At 35.7% G+C, this 20,475-nt stretch overlaps 1 pseudogene; it reads right to left on the reverse strand.

Annotated features, from left to right (window-relative positions):
• Window positions 1-14,898, reverse strand: part of LOC145521912 (activator of 90 kDa heat shock protein ATPase homolog 2 pseudogene) — a 29,363-nt pseudogene extending 14,465 nt beyond the window's left edge.
• Between the last annotated feature and the right edge of the window lie 5,577 nt (window positions 14,899-20,475).

Consider the following 20,475-nt stretch of genomic DNA (forward strand, 5'->3'; position numbering starts at 1 on the left):
CAGGACGTTGTTTTCTGCTTTTTCAATACAGAAACAATCTTGCCGTGACTGTGGCATTCACTGTGCAGACATTCAGCTGACTGCCAATAATATCATCAGAAGGAGCAGCCAGAGCTGTACCCCTTTGTTGTCAGAGTGGGGCACACTGCAGAAAAGGCAGAGATCCAGGGAAAGGCCATTTCTGATTCCTTTCTGCGTCCATTTCTTCCCACTTGAGGTACCTAGTTTTCTTTTCCCGTAGCTCCTGAGAGGATCATCTTATTTTCTCTTTCCAGAAAGCAAGGTTTTCTAAAACAATTAGAGAGCAAGCTGCCCAAATGTCTGCAGATAATGTTATGACCCTTTCCAGGGGCAGTTTCATTTAAGCAAATTGTTTTTTGGAAGCCCTAAAAACCCTTGATAAATTTCTGCTCTAAAATTTAATAATACATCACAAGTGGAAGAATATATTGTTAGTGGAAGAATTTTAAACATCTCAAAATCATAGCTCTGCAAAAGCCCAAGTGTCAGAGGTGAAGAGTGGTTTGTCCCTCTGCCTGACTCTCTTAACTGTATTTTTGTTCCCAGGGAGCTATTCTCTGGGCTCCCGAAGTCAAAGTGAAAGGGAGAGGAGGAAAAACAACTTAACAGCACCAACTCCCAAGGAGAAGCCGCTTCTAGAAATTATTTAGCCTACAGTAACATGACTTGCTTTCTCATTTAATTTTATTTATGCTCTTCCATTATTTATTCTTCCTTTATCTGTTTCATCCATTATATTTATTGACTCTAGTTCCAAATATGTTTTTCATAAGAATCTAATTCTAAGTAAACAATTTAGAGATGTGAAAAAAAGCAAAACATCAAATCTAAAAACATAAATTTAGTGCTGGTTTCTTTCCAGCCCAAAGTATTTACTAAACTCTGTAATTTAAGAAAAAAAAAAAAAACTGAACATTTTGTTTATTTTAAATGTTATCTTGGAGAGTTATACTAATCTAAAAACTGCATTCTATATTATTTTGATAGCCGTATTTATTAAACCAAAACATCAAGACATACTCAGGTTACAGAATGAATATCAGAACTCAGGACCATATCAGATAAATGAGTAGCAAGTGACTGTCAAGATGTGTCATAAATGAAGTGAAAGATTAGTTCCCTCAAATTACCTCGACTCACAAATGGACAGGAATCAGGATGCCTTTACTTTGTATCCAGTGATTTCAACATTCTAGGATGATTTTATTCTCCAGGCCATTGTTTGATCCATCCTACTCTGATAGAGGGTGACCCAACCCAGTCACCATCATGTCCAAGGAATCCTGCACTTCCTGCAGCAATTATTCTGGTTGGCAGGACTGTCTTCTTTAAAACCTTCTCAACTCATTATTCTTGCTGCCTCTGAAGGGTCAGTAATGTGTCTGCCAGTAAAGCATTGTCTCCTTCCATTTCCTATTCCCATAACCACAAAAAGTAGAAGCAGTTCCTCAGTTGAGGAAAGAGCATGTGTTCATTAATAACCACACTAATCTAGCAGCCAAGCCCTTGCTAATGCTCTGCTCATTTTTTAACTTGGACTACTATAACCACATTCTGTTTTGTCTCCAAGGCTTTATTCTTCTGTCCAGTTTAAAATGATATGCATTCTGCAGATCAAATCATTTTCTAGATGGATTTAAGTTATGCCTGTGGGAAGAAACAGCCTGGGCTTGGCAATGTTGTGTATAGGGAGTGTGGTGTGGAAGGGAGATGAGTGTCTAAAAAAGGCATGTAAACATACCATATGATGATAGGGACCCAGTTTTGTTTCATGTTTGTTTTTTTTTTTTTTGTATTCCAGGAATCACGAACTCTCAAGATCTAATTGCAACTTGAATGACTACATTTGAAAAATTATAGGAATTTTTTCTGCTTGTGTCCCACCTTATTACATAGTATTAAAAAATATTTTGTGTACAGCAAGATGATTTGACTTACATACATTGTGAACTGATTACCATAATAAGTTTAGTGAATGCCCATCATCTCTTATAGATACAAATTAAATAGATAAATTGTTTCCCTTGAGATGAGAACGCTTAGGATTTACTCTCTTAATAACTTTCATATATGACATACAGTGGTGTTAATTATAATTATAATGCTGTATGTTACATTCCTAGTACTTATAATGGGAAGTCTGTACCCTTTGACTACCTTCATCCAATTCTCCTTCCCCCATCCCCACCTCTGGTAACCATAAATCTGATCTCTTTTTCTATGAGTTTATTTGTTTCTGAAGTATAATTAACTGACAATGCTCTGCTAGTTTCTGTTACACAACATAGTGATTTGACATGGCAAAATAATCATCACGGTAAGTCATTACCATCAATCGCCTTTCAAAGATATTACATAATTATTAGCTATGTTCCCCACATCTTACATTTCACATTGGTGACTCATTTATTTTGCAACTGGAAGTTTGTACCTCTTAATCTCCCTTACCTATTTCTCTCACCCACTCACCCCCCTTCCTCTGGCAAACACCTGTTTGTTCTCTGTATCTATAATTCTATTTTTGTTTTGTTACTTTTCTTCATTTCTTTGTTTTTAGATTCCACATGTAGATGAATTCATACTGTATTTGTCTTTCTCTGCCTGACTCGTTTCATGTAACATAGTACCCTCTAGGTTCATCCATGTTTTTGCAAATGGCAAGATTTTATTCTTTTTTATGGGCAAATAGTATTTCATTGTATATAATACCACATCTTTATCCATTCATCTAGATGGACATTTAGGTTGATTTCATATCTTGGCTGTTGTAAATAATGCTGCTTTGAACATAGGGTACATATATCTTTTCTAATTTGTGTTTTCATGTTTTTGGATAAATACCCAGGAGTAGAATTCCTGGATCATATGATAGCTCTATTTTTAATTTTTTGAGGAATCTCCATAAAGTTTTACATAGTGGCTGTACCAATTTATATTGGTGTTTTCCCTTTTCTTCACATCTTCACCAATATTTGTTGTTTACTGTTTAATAAGAGCCATTTGACAGATGTGAGCAGATATCTTATTGTGGTTTGACTTGCATTTCCCTGATGGTTAGTGATGTTGAACATCATTTCAAGTCCATATTGACCATATATACGACTTCTCTAGAAATATGTCTATTTGGATTCTGTGCCTATGTTTTAATTGAGTTTTTTTCTGTTGAATTGCATGAGTTGTTTGCTATGCTTTTGATATTAACCCCTTTTCTGATATATTGTTTTCAAATCTATTCCCCCATTTAGTAGATGTACTTTTTGTTTTGTTTCTTTTGCTGTGCAAAAAGCCTTTTAGTTTGATGTAGTTCCATTTGTTTATGTTTTTGTTTCCCTTGCCTGAGGCTATAGGTCTAAAAAAATACTACTAAGACCTATGTTAAAGAACATACCACCTCTGTAGACCTCAAATTTTTATAATGCTCTATGTCGGTTATATCTCAATAAAACTGGAAGAAAAAATAATAATTTTTAAATTTAATAAATAGTAAATAAATAATTGAGAGACCATCCACAATATAGAAAACTTGTAAGGACCTGAATGTAAGGCAAACTCTTATATTAAAGAGTAATTTGGGAGAAATCTTCCTTACATTTATTTATTATCAGATTTAAAAAAACCACATAATTTGTGTATGATATGCAGCAGATTCTCAATAAATGTGTTTCCTTCATGTGTGTGCATGTGTGTGTGTGTGTGCAACTTTTGCAAGCTGAAAAGCCACCGAAGAGTACTGCCGTGCCATTGCTAAATAACTTCCTCTTTGATGCAGCCAAATCAGAAGAGTCAATTTTTAAGGAACTTCTTGAACAATAGGTATGTAGTCCACCAAAATCTGCAGATAGAAAAGGGTAAAAGCAAGAGGTACTTGAGACAGTGATAGAAAAAGAGTAATTGTCTGCTACCCATGGACATCGTTCATCTCCTGGCATCCTAGACATCTTTGTGGCTTATATTTTGAAATTACTGTAGCCCTCCAAGAAAGAGTTAATTCATTACCAAAGGGTGAGCCATTTCCTGTCTACTGAATTGTAGAATCAGAATAAGTACTATTTTATCAAAAGAACATTGGCTGTCACCTAACGTTAATCACTTTCAGAACAATTATGATTTATTTATTTCCAGATTCCGTTTTGACAACTTGGAGCCTTACCTCATATGTAAGATTATTGCTGAAAACAGTGCTTCTCCAACTTGTCTTCCTTCGTGTTTTTTGTCTCTTAAAAAAAATTAATTACATTCAAGTTAGTGAGCCTGTGAGCCTATGTGAGGCCTACGCTAGCTCAAATATTGTTTGTATATAATCCTACACAGATGTGGAGCCAATAGGGAGCTAGATCACAGTGTGCTTTTACACATCTTTCAGTTAAATTAAAAATCCAAAAGCTAAATCTTGTGTTCTGAGACAGTATGTGAATTTGATATTTCCTGGAGGCGATTAGAACCATAAACCAATGAATAGACTATAGTCATCATTTAAGTGGTTTGTGACTGTGAAAGACTAAATATTTACAATGTCTTTTATCCTTGTATACAATATAATGATTTCATCATTTTAATAGCTCTTTACTCAAATGTAGCTGCATCCCACTTAGATTATAGAGACAAGCATTTAAAATAGTTTGGATCTCATTAACCATTTGAGTAAAGCCCAAGAATGACAAAATATATAGCAAGAGTTCAAGGTGTTGAAATCATGATTTTAGTTTTGATTTATGTCTTCCCTCCTGAGTCTTGCACTATTTACCAAACTTTGCTCCAAATGTTCAGATAAGGAGATATATTTGTTCATACACAGTCAGAAGAAGGTCACTAATAGATCCCAGGCATCTGCATATAAATACAGGGTTACGCACACAAATAGGGACTGGTTGATGAAGTGTGAATGAACCAGGACAAAACCATGGCAGCTATTATGGAAGTAATGAAAGCAACATTCCCCACAGCAAGCTGCGTGAATAACTTTGTTGTATACAGGAAAATATGGTATTATCTCATAAAACCCATTATCTTGTCATTTGCTTTTCCTTCTAGAGTCCTACAAATGCCTGAATGTTCTTCCTTTCATTATTCTCCCTATGTATACTCTTACAGTTTCTGAAAAGAAAACTGAGTTAGTATATTTGATTAATATTATTCTTCCCCTCTCCCTCTCATGTAGGATGAAAACAAAATTTGGGTTATTTTCAACACAGAAATGCAGAGACTACATTAACTGTTTTTGTTTTTTTTTTTACTTGGCTCTAGTACTCACAGGTTTTCACTTATATTAATTCTCAGTATTTTGCATAAAAAATAAACAATACTGACTGACATAGATGCTATCAAAATAAATTTACAGTTACCTCCCCAAGGTGTACAGAGGATATGATCTATTAGGACTTTGTACTAAGACTTTCGGCATTCTCCATTCATAGTAGTTGACCTCAAAGATTATTTCATAAGTCATTATCCTAAGGCACCTATCTAAAATGTTTTATAATACCTTGGTTGGATTATCAGTCAAAACATAGTTTATGACATGATGAGGTAGAATCAAAATGAGAAAAATTAAAGCTAAGGGATTTTGGGTTTATAATATACTTATCCTTAATGACTGTTCAAAGAAAACCATCTATGTACAAAGGAGAAATTTTTATTTCTATCCCACAGCAGGGAGGGAATACACACATATATATGTGGGATTAAATGTTATGTTTAATAATAAAAACTACAAACAACAGGTCCTACTGTATAGCACAGAAATCTATACTTAACACCTTATTATAAATTATAATAAAAAACCTATTAAAAAACAATGCATATATAAGTATAACTGAAGCACTTTTCTGTGCAGCAGAAATTAACATAATATTATAAATCAACATTATTTAAAACAAACAAAAACTCACAGTTACTTATTGACTTTAACACAATTTCCTTGCATTACATGACAGTGAAATCGGCTGTATAATACCTTACAAACTTATTGAAAGAATAAAGTGAAACAATGTGCTTGAAAGAACTATGAAAATCAAAAGCAACATGTACTGAGAAGACGGCATCATTAATTCACGGGTAGTGAGGGCAAGTGCGGATATATGAATAGCATCTGTGTCTGCCTTTTATTGTTGTTGTTTAGTCTCTAAGTCATGTTGGACTCTTTGTGACCCCATGGACTGTAGCCCGCCAGGCTCTTCCGTATGTGGGATTTTCCAGGGAAGAATACTGTGGTGAGGTGTCTAACTTTTAAGGGCTGTCATACAGTGGAAGAATCAGACCCATAGAATATCATGGGTAAAACAGGAGGGAGTTCTCAGCTTCCTTGGAACATAGTGGAAAACTACACAGAAGAGGTAATATCTGGACTTCATATTGGAGGTAAAGTCAGGGTTCTTTCAAATGGAGAAGAAAAGAAACAGTATTCTGCACAGAGGGAACAATGGGTACCCATACAGATAAGCAAGAAAAATCATAATAAACTCATCAAACTTGTGGCTGAAATGGGAGAATGGGAAGATAGTGAGCTGTAGGTGGCTGACGAAAAAACTGATGTATTAGGATGTGTTAGTGTGATGAGTCAAGATTTCATTGCCTAATTGATTGGAGACTCGGGTTTTATTTACTTATTTATTTATTAATTACTGAAGTGTGGTTGATTTACCACATTATATTAGTTTCAGGGTATGACAGAATGATTCAGTATTTTTACAGATTATGCTCCATTAAAGTTTTCACAAGATAATGGCTATAATTCCCTGTATTGTATGATATATCCCTGTTGCTTATCTATTTTACGCATAGTAGTTTGTACCTCTTAATCATGTACCCCTGTCTTGCCTTTCCTCTCTCCTTTCTACCTACTGGTAACCCCTAGTTTGGAAACACTGGGGTGAGAAAGCTCTTGAAGTTTTAGAATGGAAAATGTGTAATAAAATGTATATTTAAAAAAAAAGTAATCTCAAGTCAGCAGTGTGGACCTGTTATGGAAAGGATTGGTAAACAGACTAGAAAGAAAAATGACTACAAATGTATTACAATTATCCAGAAAGAAAGGGCTAACAATCCATGTTAATTTGGCTGTACCAAATGGTGAAGGATAAGTTGCAGAGAGTAACAGAGGTGGTAACATGTCACTACCTTTGACATTGTATTAAGGATATTGATATATAACTTTTTTGATAATAAAATGGGAGTAATTCTCTAAACATGTACTTAAACTCTACCAGAATGAAAAGTATGCATTGCTCTATTGTGGTTCTCTGCAGTGTTTGCCAGTGAGTAGTTTATTTCTGATTTGATCCTCTTCCCCACAGTATATAAAACATTTTCAAAACATGTAAAACAGATGCAAGCTAGCAATCCTTTCCCTTTAGTAATTTCTGAGATGAGATATGGAAGATTTAGGAAAAATTCCACTGTTCCCCTCTCCGCTTCTTATCACATTCTCATTTGAACAGCACTCAGTCAAGTCCTGGGATTTCAGCAAGGATCCTTCCTACATGATTGGTGATGCAGTCGTGAATCACCATGACATGCATCTCCCGAGTGTCTCTTTTTCACCCAGTTCACTGATATACTTTGCTTAAGGGTGCAAATGTTCATGGTAAAAACTTACTTATCTATTTCTCTTTGTTTAATGCATGACCTTAAAACGCCTGCATCACTGCTGTCTGGACAGTTCATACTCTAACCTCCAATGAGGCAGGAATTGAGCTTAATTAATTCCCGTTTATAACAGTACTGCCTTCTAAAAATACAGACATTTAATAAATGTTTTGGTGATAATGGAATAATTTATCTCTTCTAGGGAGCATCCCTTCCAAGTGAACCAAGAGCAGCATACACTGTACTGGTTTAGGGAGGATAAATGTAAGTCCATGACAATTAAAAATGATAGGAGGAATAAAAGCTCATCCATCTGCCTAATGACTAAATTTCAGTGGTGAAGATTTGATAATTCTAGTGAAGTTGTTAGTGGAAGAGCCTTTTATTTTAACACATTTAAAAAATTCAGGGAAGTCTGACTGCTCGTGCTATCTCAGTAGTGTCAGGTCAATTTAGGCAACCTCAGTGAACTCAGGAAAAAGACATGACCTGTATTTTCACTTTAAAACAAAAGAAAACATGATTTGTTTTTGTTTAAATTAGTTCACACTTAGTTCAAATTTTTCCAATATGGTACCCAAATCACAGAATTTAAGCTCGCCCTTATACACACACAGACGTACACACAGGTGTGTGTATGTATATATATATATATGTATATATACTTCATACACATATAAACATATATACATGTATATACATACATACATATATAAATATACACATGTATAAAATATATATGTGTATCATATATATATGTATGTATGACCTTATATAAGATATACATGTGTATCTTCCCCTTGGAAAATAATCATTTTTATGTGTTATTACTTGAAAAGATCATTATATTCAACTTCTTGCATCCAAAAATCTCCTTATCAAATGAAATAAATGCATAGCTGAATTAAAATAAGCTTTTATTTATAGAAATTTAAGAATTAGTTTTTTTTTTTTATTGATTAGGTTGTGTATGGATTGATATGTGTGTGTTTGTGTTTTTAATACCTACAAAAATCGACCCATGCAGTTCCTAGAGACTGCTTGCTAAAAACATGGCTGATTGGTTGACTTCTTTTCATAGTCACATAATCACTAAGATTTAAAAAAAAAATCTTAAAATGAAGCAAAACAGGTTTGTAAAAGGAAATTTCTCATCCTCACCAGAATACATTTTACAAATCTGTTCTATTTAGGTTAACATGTATTGTCAAACAACAGGCAAATTAAAAGTATAATAAAACCTTATGTTCTAGTCTGTTGTGTAATTTCTTCTTGTTCAGTCCCCAGAGCAAGAGAAGTGCATTGGTTATTTCAAAGACTTAGAAAAAGCATTAACTGAGTATTTTCAAATCAAGCTTATTAAAGTACATTGTTTCAAGCCAAGCCTATTAAAGCCACCATTGTGATTATACTATATTCCTTACTAACATGTAATACAAATTCATTTTACTTCTTTTGCTACAGTTATTGTGGTAGATGGTGATTTCTTAAAAAGAAACAATATACTCAAGTCAGTAGTTTTTAGTATGCATCAGAAATAGGATAGTTAGAATTTCATTTATATAATTTTAAATCATGGAGTTGATTTTGTAGATACCACTGAAATATTTATTTAAGGGACACCCTCTTATTTTAGAAAATGTAGTTCCCATTTTATCATTTATATTTATGTTCCAGTAAACTTGCTTTCTCCTTTGATTTAATTTTATCCACTGAAAAATTGCCTCTGATGTGTTTTGCATTTCCCTCCTCCCTCCAGATCTGTCCTTACATGTTTCACCACCAGCAGATTTACTCTGGTGTTGTTAGCAATTTCTGCCAGCAACGAAAGTTGTGTTTCTTTTTCCCCCCTCTGTGGCTGCCTTGTAAAGGTTTAAGGGAAGCTGAGCTATATTTCAGTTCAAAATGACACATCTGTCCAGTTAAGCTGCATATTTATTTCTTTGAAAATTTAATTTTTGTGCCTAAAAATAAATAACCATTTTTAGTTTATATTGACATTTTGAGACATTTGAGACAATAGTAAATAGACATTTACTCTTCCTCAGAGTATTTCCCTTGAGTTAACATTTTTTATTTATATGCTTGATTTTTAAAGGTTTATTGAATTCATAATTAAATGTATTATGTCTTTCAGCCAAATGACTTTAAAAGTACATACATGTAGTTTTATATTGCAAATCAATAGAAAAACATTCAAAACACAGTGTTGAATCTTCTCCACTGAGGGAGCCTCTTTGGATCTAAGGGCTGCAACCTCTGATAGAAAATTTGAATTACTTCAACACTGCTTTTCCTATTTGTGAGGGTAGGATCAAAAGACTTGCACTTTAATGCCTTAAACTCATTTAAGAGAAAGATATTGACTTCCTATTATATTTCTACAATTGCAATAAAAATATTGCTATAATAAAATTAATAATGGTGATAAGAATTTACCAAATAATTTCTGGATGTCAGACATTACGATAAGGTTTGCATCAGGAAGAATAGGATTGACTACGCTATTGTAGAACAATCCCTGAGTCACCTCTGATGTCCAGCATGGGTCAGCATTATGGTCTTAGCTGAAGGAAGCCCCTTTTCCATATATGTTTCTATAAAGCTTCCAGCAGGCAAGAAGAGATGTGGCAAATCTTAACTGGCCTTTCTTAAAGCTTCTGCATGCAACTTCTTTTTGTCCACCGTTCAAAGCAAGTCACTAGGGCATGCCTAAATCCAAAGGTGATAGAAATTGTAATCCTATTATACATCAAGAAGAAACAGAATATCTAACAGCAGCCCTAAAATTTGGAGGGTCTTCTACAATTCACAAATCAGCTTCTCTAATAAACCCTAGGACTTTCTGGTAGCTCTGTCAAGTTCTGTTTCCTTACTTTGCTTTATTTTCTTAAAAGTAATTTTAAATATATGAACTCCTATAGTTTGTTATATAAGTGTGGAAATGGATAGATATGAATAATCTATAGCTAGAATGTACTCTCAATGAGTACAAGAATTTGTCCCCTTTTTCCTTTCCTCCTCTACCCTTTTCTTCCTATTCTTTCTTTTTTTTCCTCTTAACTTTATGGTCAATACCTTCAATAGCACCTGCCACATAATAAATAAAAGAATGAATGAATTGTATGCATTTTACAAATAAATAAGCTGAATCTTAGAGATGTTAAGTAACTTAAGTAAGATAATACAACCATGAGTTGCAGAGCTATGATTCTGAACCCAAGGTTTAAACACTCAACTGTAATAACTCCTGTGCTCGATGATTACAAAGGATAGTGGGAAAGACATGTATAATGAGGTAGCATCAAAAGTTTTCATAAGAGAAACATAGATCCCTATGAAAATAAACAAGGAGTAAAATCTCACCATCAGATATAGCATGTTTGAAGGTGATGGAAAATGGTAGGAAGGAAGGTTTCATGGAGGCTGTACTAGATTTCCAGTGAGATCTTGAAAATATGTTTACTACTTTTCTTGAAATAACTTCTTAGACTTTCTTCTATGAACTAGGCATGAGCTAGCTTCTAAGGATATTGCTATTGTTCAGACACTGAGTCATGTCTGACTCTTTGCAACCCCATGGGCTGCAGCACACCAGGGTTCCCTGTCCTTCACTATTTCCCAGAGTTTGCTCAAACTCATGTCCATTGAGTCAGCGATGCCATCCAACCATCTCATCCTCTGTCGCCCCCTTCTCCTCCTGCCCTCAGTCTTTCCCAGCATCAGGATCTTTTCCAATGAACTGGCTTATTGCATCAGGTGGCCAAGGTATTGGAACTTCAACATTAGTCCTTCCAATGAATATTCAGGGGTTATTTCCTTTAGTATTGACTGGTTTGATCTCCTTGCAGTCCAAGGGACTATAAGGATATAGAAATACTCCAAAGAGGAAAAAAAAACTTTGTCCTTGTAGTGCCTCTAATTTCATGAGTTACGTGCCAGACACACAGACAAAAGACACTCTTCAGTGAGAGGCTGATGGTCCTCTCTGCAGTTTTTGGAGGAACAGGTGTGGGTGAGGAAGAGGAGTTTTTACATGGTCAAGTGAGCAGATGTTGACAGGACCACACCCTGCAGAAAGGTCTTTGAGAGCTATTGACACCAAACGCTGTCCCAGCTCACAATTGTGGCACAAGAAGAAACAGGGCCCAGGTCCCTGCTGTATTTCTTCTTCCCTCTTTACTAAAGTACCCCCGATCATATTATTCCACACTGCTTTACAGGCAGAGTCAGATAAAAGAAAAACCACTACTTGTCATAAGACAGACTTTGGGCACGGACTCAGTAAGAAAATACTTAAACTATCAGTCTTCTGTACTTAGAAGAATGTGGAATTTGACTCTTCCTAAATAAATGGGCAAAGTGTTGTTCTTATCAATGACTATATTGATTAACTTCTGAGTTCAGGGCACGTTTGCAACATTTTAGTTAGGGGGCAGTTGATGGTACGAGAATGGTACATAATAATACATTTAGACATTCTCAACTGAAAGTAAGTGGTAAAGACACAAAGTCTACTGACATCCAGAGGAAAGAGTGACATCCATGGGATACGTTGAATGCTGATTGTGGTCATAAAGCAGCACTTTCCAGACAAGTAGACAAGGAGTTATCAAAGCGGGAGTTATCTCATTGAGGATTATTCTTGGCTGCCTATAATATCTATTGTTGTTCAGTCACTCAGTCGTGTTCTACTCTTTGCAACCCCATGAACTGCAGCATGCCAGGCTTCCCTGTCCTTCACTATCTCCTGGAGTTTGCTCAAACTCGTGTCCATTGAGTTAATGATACCATCTAGTCATTTCATCCTCTGTCGTCCCCTTCTCCTCCTGTCCTCAATCTTTCCCAGCATCAGAAAAATATAGAGCCCTCAAAAAACAGTGTCTTTAAAAAAGATAGATTTTCTTTATCTCACTAAAAAACATTTGTAAGTATGCGGTAGAATATGATGTGGTATTTCCCCAGGATTCTCTTTCTTTGTTCTGTCATTTATTCTGGGAGAAAACAAATACTGCGTACTCAAAGGAGTAGTATTCCAGAATTAAGTAAAGGAATTATTTATAGAGGTGTTGAAACGGTTAAGAGCAGCAAAAGAGAATGTTGAAGATACCAAGGACTAGCAACAGGGGGATGCCAGCATATCCTTAGGCTACTCCAGGAAGTTAGAGCTGTGGCCATAGGAAGAGGAGCTGTGGCCTTAGAGAGAGGGACACAGCTGCTGCTAAAGACCAGCTCAGCAGAGAGGAAGTATAGGGAATGAATAAATAATCAATTTCCCTTCGACATGTTATTGCCTCCCATTGGCCAAACACAACCAGAAGCTATAGAGCAAGGGAGCCCAGGGAGATACTTTCAGCTGCTCAGAGCACAGAACAGGGGATAGAAAAGTAAAGAATTGAACCAGAAGAACAAACAGAAAAATCAATACGATTCCCCAATCAGCATTGTACCCCTTAGCATCTGTTCTTTTCTTTTTTTCCATTTTGGGCAGCTGGAGTCACAAAATTACTTGGTGTCTCATCATCAGGTGTTAAGAGTTTACCAGCACACAATTGTATGCCAGGAGCTACTTTTCAAATTGAGTTTATAACTGGTGGCAGAATAGGTTATGGATTCAATTAAAATCCAAGAGATCTCCACTATTATTCTCATATGTGGATTTATCAGACACCTCACAAAGTATCTCCATGTATCACAGTCCCTTTCAAGAACATTGTCCCTGCCAGGTCCTAAGCCTAGACATGCTGTGTAGCCTTCTCTTGCTTTGGGCCGACTCAATATTATAACCTTAAGGATTACCTGGTAAACATAACAAAACAACATGCCCAAATAATCTGCGCATTTGCTTCAAAATCTGAAGTTAATCAACTGTCATGCCTATTTGGGCAGTATTGAAAAGTGCAGCAATTTGTTTTTCACTTTAAGAGAGAATCCCTAGATATTCCCCACTTGAGAAACCCCAAGAAACTTCACAGATTTTGCCAGCCTGAATGCATCAAAATTGTGGTTGCTTGTTACCCTCTTTTTATTTGCTTCAATTAGCATAATGTAATGGATCAACATGTAGTCTATAGAACACTACAAGCAAACAAATAAAGATAATTCCTTCATATTAGATTATGACAGAGAGCAAAAGAATTGTCATAGAACAGAAAAAAAAAAAAAGATGGCAAGTAGTGTGACTGTTGCTGACAAGTGAAGACAATCTGTTTCTGGTTTTTAAGTGTATTTTTAAGGTGATAGCATACCAGGGCCTAGGGCTTCTTCACTTGCTCCAGTGAAGATATCATGTCCAGAGCAACAGACACAATTTTATTTTCTGATTGTTATAAAGACCTTTATAATCCATAGTCATTTTCCAAAATCTCTCTAAGTTTGCAGTAGGCAAACAAAAAAATTAAATGGACAGAAAATAGAAACACCCACTCCATTATCTCTAAGTCCTAGGTGATGGCAGCAACGTCTGCAATACCCACCAGGAATGTGGTATTGCTTTTGATTTGTTATCTTTTGATTTAGTATTTTAGGGGAGAATGCCACAATAGGAAATTATATAGACCATTTCTACAATAATAGCCCTCATTCCTTGGCACAGAAAACCAATGTGAGGACTGTGTCAGTCGCTAAGTATATATATTCACTCCAAAATATCTAAGGACTAGGGAAATAACAGGAGAAACAATCCCAAAGGATTTGGTGTTAAAATTGGCTTTGCCAAGATTTCCTCTCTCACCTGATCTCCATTAGCTCCTAATTGGACCAGAGGCCCACATGGTTCCACTCAGAGCCAGCATCTAATAATCACATAAGGTCTGGCTATTTGCTTTTTCCCAGTCACATTATTAAGGGATAATAGCCTTCAGAGAGGACTTGGAGGAAGATTCACAGTCAAGGGCTGAGGCCATTTTGGAGGATTTTTCCTCAAAGAGCGTTGGTCTCCCTGCCAGTCATTCTGAGTCTGTGAGATAGTTTACAGTTTAGAATTGAATGAGAGACCGGGAACCTCACTACAGTATTTCAGGTCTTAATTTTACTCAGCAGACCTGGAATGTTCTGCTTATAAGTCAAACAGCACATTAAGAGGTTGCCCAGCTATTTCAATCACAGAGCCCTGGGAATAATTAGCCACAGCTATAGACCTCTGTGGCTGATTAGGGTAATTGTGCCCACTATAGCTAAAGGTTACATGCTAGCACCTGACCTCACCATGCTGGGATCTCATTTGTGCTGAGGAGCCTAGTGCCATGGCAGCAGACTCACTTTCTTCCTGAGCTCAGAGAGAGCAGCCGCCATAGCGCTTACATCTCTCGTCACGAATTCTGGTGTTCCGTGGACTCCTTTGTGCATTAGTGAAGAGAATTTCCTGCAAGCTGATAGTCGTCTTTGTATGGAAGCAATTCCTCATGGATGAGGCCCTGACTGTCTGTATGGTGCTTGGATCTAATTCTCATTTGGGGAATGGCGTCAACAAGGAATCTTGGGAGTGGAGACTGAAGAGAACCAGCATCTTCTCATGAGATATCTGCACCAGGTAACATGATTTTGTTTATTTTTGCTTTGTTTTTCTGTTTTCAGTGTGATAGAAGACTAGTTGTCTTCAGCAGGCGTGAGTGCTTGGAGAGGGAGGATGTTAGGACAGTTCAAATTCTCATGCCCGTCGGTGTCTAATTGAAACCAAGCTACATCTCAGGGCCTTGGTTTTCCCCACTGCCACTGTTAACTTATCATAAGAGATCTGTAGGAATGTACAGTGTAGTTTTATAAATCTGTGCCGACTTTCACAATGTGTCTATCCCCATATACACAGTGTCTGAGTCCAGGGAGCTGATAAATATTGGTCATCAGGATGTAGTGAAAACGTATGAGCTGTAGCTTAAGAAAGGCTTGAGTTTAGAGCCTTCCTCTATTAGAACCTCTAGCTATACATCTAGTTATCTTTGTTTGTTTTATTGTTAAAATTTGGGTGTTGTTTTTTATCTATGTTTAATGTGAAGAATAAATGAGAGGACATATATAATGTTCCTTATGAAAGCGGTGCTCACTATGAATTTCTGTTTCCATCATTCCCTTTATTGTCTTTCCTCTCCCTTTCTTTTGCCTACTTCAGTATAATTTACAAAATAGTACTGCTGTAGTCCCCACTTCACCTCAAGAATTCAAAACCTTCTAAATTCCCTGCCTTTAACAAGATAAAAAATGCCAGTGACACCATTGTATGTCTTTGTAGTATCTCTTAACACAGAAAACATTAGAGAAAATTTTAATAAAGCATTCCGAACATCTTGGGAAAATAATAACTCAAATATTTATGCAAAATTTTGTAACACTGGCTAAGTAAACAAAATGAAAACAAGTTTTATAAATCATAAATACTGCACATTTCAATTCTGATAATTTTAAGGACACTGTTTCCCAAATATAAAATAGGAGTTGGAAATCTACAAGAATTGCAACAACTGAGTCTCTGTTCTGTGCCCTTTGATGGCTAGTGCTAAATCTGATAGGTGCTTTTTAACTTCCTGTTAATATTTCCTCATTAATTATTTGTAAAGAATTAACAGTGCCAGAGGGGGAGGTTTTTTTTTTTCCTTTTTTCTTATTCTTATTTACTATACAAACAGCCATTTGTTTGATTTCAGTTTTATTCAGTGATTCCAAATTGGTCAATAAAATGCTAATGATTGCCAACATACTATATTTCTCACTGGGAGATCATCATTTAATTCTAACAAATGCCAGTTGGATACTTGTTAAAACAGCAGGAACTAATTCATATATTCGAGCTAAATAAATAAAGTTTGATTGCATATTTGTTCCACTCAGCTTTGATGACTATCACTGTTAGAGAGGTGCTTCGTACAAATTACCCTGGAAAAGCCTGATAACCAAGTCTCAGTGATAAAACTGACATGTTAACAGTGTGTGGCTAAATATCATTTTGTTTGTGTCATTGTAAATGGGTGTTAGCCCCTGAAAGTCACATTCTGAAATTCTAGGGCAGTCTTATTATACCTGGAAAAGCCGCATAATAGAGACCTACAGAAACTTATCAATACTTTCCATAAAGTCTCTGTGTGTCAGCCTACCCACTCCCAATTCAAAAATCCTGCTAAGACTAAGGATAATCCTAGAACATTATAAGATGATTTTTAATCACCTTAACATAAAATTGAGTTGAGGGGAATGCTTAATGTTCACTTTAAAATAGACTTTCATTGGTCCTCTTCTTGAAGTTTCTTTTGATTTCTTGAGAAAATTTACACTCTCCAATATTCATCTTTGAGTAGGTTTCTAGTAAAACATTTCTCAGGGTGTTTTTTTTTTTTTTAATTTCATGTAACTTTTTTTTAAATTTTTTAATTTAAGGATAATTGCTTTATAATGTGTTGGTTTCCACCATATGACAATGTGAATCAGCCATGAGCATACATATGTCTCCTCCCTCTTGTACATCCCTCCCACCCTACCCCATCCCAACCCTATAGGTTGTCACAGAGCACCAAGTTGAACTCTCAGGACTTAATTTTGGGAAATATGACCACTGTCTTATTTGTGATTAGCTCATGTGACTTACACTCTAACATGATCTTCCTGTCTGCTCTTTACATATGGTCAACAAAGTGTCTGTGTTTACCCTACTAGGGTCTTATTTTGTGGTTTAATTTCACAATAGTCAAAAACGTATGGAAAACCAAAAGCTCAGTCGGCTTATCTTGACGTTTTGCAAAATATCACATAAAAAACAAATTATGTGTAACTTTAATTTTTAAAGTTCAATTTCTTTAAAACATATATATGGTATTTAGTCAATCGGTAAAGATAACCCTGTATGCAAGACATCAAAAGAGACACAGATAAATAGAGCAGTATTATGGACTCTATGGGAGAGGGCAAGGGAGGGATGATATGGGAGAATGGCATGGAAGCATGTAAATTATCATATGTGAGGCAAATCACCAGTCCATTCAATGCATGATACAGGGTGCTTGGGGCTGGTGCACTGGGATGGCATGGAGGGATGGGATGGGGAGGGAGGTGGAAGGGGGGTTCTGGTGGGAGAAAGCATGTATACCCATGGTGGATTCATGTCAATGTATGGCAGAACAAATACAATGTTGTAAAGTTAAAAAATAGAAAATAAACTAATTTTAAAAAAAAGTAAAAAGTTATTAGGATCACAGCAGAATTGAAAGTTAAAAGTGACAGCTTATAAACCTTTTATTCAGAGTTGAAAAGAAACAACTAAACAATTAAAATTCTATAATTTTAATAAGTCCAATAAGGACATGGAATGATTCTCTGACTGCCGATTTATTTTATGTTTATAATTACTGAATAACTGTCTTTCGGTAACCTTCCTTCTCAAATATCACTAATATTCAGAGAGAAGATTTTTAAGTAGGTTCTCTAATACAGATTCATGTTGAGCAGTACTTTTGCCTGAAGACTTTTGTGTTTGTTAGAGATTGAAGTTTCTAATGTCAACATGATAATTCAAACAGTGTAAGTGTACAAACTTTACACAGAGCTCTCCTTGACATAGCAGGGAGCAGATTACAAAGATTTTAAAATTATAATACATTGAAAAAAGGTTCTAACACTTCTTTATTGTGTGTGTTAATTTTCTATTATTGCTAACAGTATTTGATGAAACTATTTTTAAATTCCAAAGTACAAATGTCAGCCAGGCTATCACATCCATGTCCTTCTATGTAGAATGATTTACCTCAACTGATGTGACTGGCCAGATCATACTTAATGCATGATGTACATTACTATGTTACTAATTAAAGATCTAAGTTATTCAAATATAAAATGGTTGTTTAACATGTATTTGTGTACATAATCATTATAAATCACTCTCATTCAAATCATTGGCATAATTAGAAGGTGAGAACATTGAGCTATACTTTTAATATATGTCTTAACAACAAGAGTGATTCTGAAATAGAGTTGAACCAGGAATCCTGGTGACTCAGACCATAAAGAATCTGCCTGTGATGAGGGAGACCCAGGTTCAATCCCTAAGTTAGGAAGATCCCCTGCAGAAGGGAATGGCTACCCACTCCAGTATTCTTACCTGGAGAATTCCATGGACAGGAGCCTGGTGGACACTAGTCCATGGGATCACAAAGACTCAAACACAACTGAGTGACTAACACTTTCACTTTATTTCTTTCAGAAACCATTAAAGTTTCTAAATGGAAAAAAATGAGCACAGGCAATATTAAAGTAAATAAGAGAAATAGAGAACCTCAAGAGAAAAATTAAAACAATAAAATCTGAGAAATGTTTATTAAAAGGTGATAGCTAACTAACAAATGTGTATTGAGCATCTGGTGTATGCAGAACACCAGGTTGATCCCAGGTCAATAATGAGTTCTTTACCCTGTGGACAGACATGCCTAAGAAATAGTCATTTATCAATGCATTAACAGTTTAGTTGGTACTCTGTAGGGTTGAGAAGAGAAAAAAAAAAATCACTTTTTACTTGATGTACTAGGTAGTGAAAAGTTAAAAGAAAGAGATAAAAATGCAGGTTATTTGTACAGCCCACATAGAGACTCAGAGGCTGGGCTCTACTGTTTGCTGTGTTTATGTACCCACTGTGTGCTGAGAGCTGCTTTATACTTTAGAATAGCTGCCATTTATTGAGTACCTACTATGTGCAGACAAAGTGTTCAGTGTTTCATATGTAATAGCAATTTTCAAAACCAGTTTTGGGTGTGCCTATTTTATAACAGATGACTCCAAAGTTCAGAGAATTAAGCAAATTGCCTTAATTTACCAGCTAGTGAAGGAATGAGGCAAACAGGAAATATTTGTGACCCTATAGTTGATACATTTTCTGATAAATTTCAAAGCCACCTTTAGAGCATTATGATGTTGATGAAAAAAATTCACCATCAAGTTGTTGAGTGAATCTGTACTTTTAATCATCATATTGCTCAATAAGCCCATCCAAACTTTGAGATGATCAATTATATTCCAATACACTTAAATGAAATCTCTTTCATTTCTTCCGACACAAATCATTATGGTAGTGTAACAGGATAATCACTAACTGCTCTCCTTTTTATCTACGCTTTCACTTTTTCCTGGGATTTAAGTGCATCTCTAAAACAGTAGTTTATTAGTGTTTAAAATCTCAGTAATACAAGTGAGTCAGTGATGAGCATGAAAATTGCTTCCACCTAATTGTAGCTCGTAATTTCATTTTCCTTTTACTCTCATTCCAAAGAAAACTTGATACAAATTTAAAAATCTAGTTCACTTAAGACACTTTATTAGAAGTTAAAATCACCTGGGCTCAAACTGACCAGACTAGATTTATGGTGCTAAAGGATATAAATAGCTACAAAATGTTGTTGCTATAATTAAAGGGAGATAATAGAGCAAATATAAAAGGTGCCTTGAAAACAGGTAATATCTAGTTTGCATGAGAAAAAAAAATATGTGCCAGTCCCTAGTAGACAGTGGTGAATAAAATGGATACAGTTCCCAAACATGTGGAGCTTACAGACATGAAACAGATATACACAAATAAGAGTATACTACAGCATATCACGGGACTTCCCAAGTGGCGCTAGTGGTAAAGAACCCACTTGCCAATGCAGGAGACATAAAAGACACAGGTTCAATCTCTGGGTCAGGAAGTTCCTCTGGAGAAAGAAATGGTAACCCACTCCAGTATTTTTGCCTTGAGAATCCCATGAACAGAGGAGCCTGGTGGGCTACAAGTCCATGGGGTTGCAAGAGTTGGACACAACTTAGCAACTAAACCACCACCATCACAGCATGTTATAGTACTAGGAAGGTAAGGAAAAAATGCTGAGAAAAATGAGGTAAGATTGAGATATTAAAGAAAAA

This window comes from Giraffa tippelskirchi, chromosome 9 (assembly GCF_054371585.1).
Source record: "Giraffa tippelskirchi isolate mGirTip1 chromosome 9, T2T-mGirTip1v1.2.pri, whole genome shotgun sequence".
In the NCBI taxonomy this organism is placed as follows: domain Eukaryota; kingdom Metazoa; phylum Chordata; class Mammalia; order Artiodactyla; family Giraffidae; genus Giraffa; species Giraffa tippelskirchi.